This window comes from Thalassophryne amazonica, unplaced genomic scaffold (genome assembly GCF_902500255.1).
Source record: "Thalassophryne amazonica unplaced genomic scaffold, fThaAma1.1, whole genome shotgun sequence".
Taxonomy (NCBI): domain Eukaryota; kingdom Metazoa; phylum Chordata; class Actinopteri; order Batrachoidiformes; family Batrachoididae; genus Thalassophryne; species Thalassophryne amazonica.
Window position 1 is genome coordinate 6,008 of NW_022986359.1, and position 2,117 is coordinate 8,124.

The 2,117-nt window shown below is 37.6% G+C and overlaps 1 non-coding gene across 1 annotated transcript; it reads right to left on the reverse strand.

Annotated features, from left to right (window-relative positions):
* Positions 1-224: 224 nt before the first annotated feature.
* Positions 225-441, reverse strand: LOC117506119. Its single transcript, XR_004559385.1, has one exon. It is a non-coding gene; the product is annotated as a small nucleolar RNA U3 (small nucleolar RNA).
* Between the last annotated feature and the right edge of the window lie 1,676 nt (positions 442-2,117).

Here is a 2,117-nt window from a genome sequence, read left to right on the forward strand (position 1 = left end):
TCACTAAGTGAATCCACACTTTCCAGATAATGGATTTTCCAACTTTACTGCCAACATAAATGTATCATTAAATGCCATGCAAACAACAAATGTAACCTCAAAAACACATTTTTTTGTTGGTTTTTAAGTATCCGTCACTGTTTTTAATAACACACTACACCTACTGATAATGGAAACATATTTTGGTTGATTTCTACACACCAAATCCCATACGCAGTGTTAGAACCACTCTGACCATACTCCTTCTCTCATCGGCCCCGAGACAAGACAATGAACAATCACCAAAGACAAAAAAACAAATGAAACATATCATTTTTTCTGTCCATTTCATGCACAGGAGGAAGTATAAGGACTCTACATTGTGGTTGGTGAAACCAAACACTTTCAAAACACATTTCTCAAATCAGTAACTATAGAAATGATCCCTGAAAGTATCGTCTTAATCTGACAATGTTCCTGCCACGGGACTAGAACCACCGACACACCACGCTCTGTTATGGTACTGAATACCCCCCTCCCCACCCGACATATTTAACCAAGTTTAAGAAACAAATTGAACCATCACCAAGACAGAAATATTATTATTTATATACACGTCACACAGTCAAACACAGCTCTGATTTATTTCTACAGGTCTGACTTGGACTTCTTTCCTCTTCCCTTCCATATTTGCACCATGATCATCAGACTGCCCCCTACAGTCTCCAAAGGAGATGTTGAGCTCTCCGAGTCTCAAGGAACCCCATAAAATGCTCTTTTTTTCTGGGGCATCCTCAACTGCAACAAGTTGAATTCTGACTGATAGTTGTTCTTCGTGGCTCAGATCAGGAGTGCAGTCTAAAAGTATTTGTGATTACTTCATCTCACCACCCACAGACTCCACAATTTTTCCACTAATGTCATCTGTTTAGAGGAAGCCCATGAGGTCGAACACAGATCAACTGGCTTCACAATGACAAAATGTAAAGAGTGAGCAGCAATGTTCACTGCCTGAGAGCAGCACTTATAATGGAGGAATTTAAATATCTAATAAGGAAAAGAGGGAACACGGCAGCAATAAATAAACTCAGAGAGAAAAGCTGGCAGGAAACCGTGGATTGACTAAATGCATATGATTAACATACCAGTGCATTCTGGGTAAAATGTACTGATAAATAAATGTGTCCTTATTCTGCAGATTGAAGTGCTTTATGCTCCTGCTGTGGTGAACATGATGAAATTTCTTAGAGCTTCTTAAAATTATGTCCGTAGGTGTTTCTGAATGTCTGAATGTCTGAATTATGAAACAACATGACACCATAAGTGAGTGGTTGGGTTGTATTATGGGCTTCAAAATGCCGAGCTTCATGACATTAGTGTGATCCCTGAAATTTCTCCTGCACGTTCACAAAAAGCAGATAATGTCAAATTTATTTTATTTATTTTTTTCTGGAGTCTGAGTTTTGAATTTCAACCTTCAAACTAACATATCATTCCATATGAAATTTAAACTTTTTATTATCCTTTTTTATTTTAGTTTAAATAACTTAGTGTTTTCAGAGTGTTTGTTATGGAGTGATACCTTAGTTTAAAGTTATTTAAACTAAGGTATCACTTCATAAAACAAATTAAAACTTTTTTAGGAAGTGATATATAAGTTGAAGATTGAAATGCACAACAAGTCAGACTCCAGAAAAATTTCAATTATTAAGTTGTCAACTTTTTGTGAACAAGCAGAAAAAAATTTTGGACTTATTTCAACATCACTGTTCACTAGTTTTATGAAAACCTTCGAAGCACTTTACAGTAACAGTAATATAAGACGAATAGTGAGGGCTTGCATTGACCCAACCTTTTCATCTTATATTTAACCGGAGCACCAGGAGGAAACCCACGCAAACACAGGGAGAACATGCAAACTCCACACAGAAAGACCACAGGCGGGAATTTAACCCATGACCTTCTCGCTGTGAGGCAACAGTGCTAACCACTAAACCTCCATGCTGCCCAACAAGAAGTGTCAAATGCTGAACACGTCCTGAATCTACACTGCTTGGATTGACAATAGACGAGATCTCATGGAATTTCATGGGAATTCAGTGGCAAGTTCACACTGAAACAGCCAATGCCAAATTTTG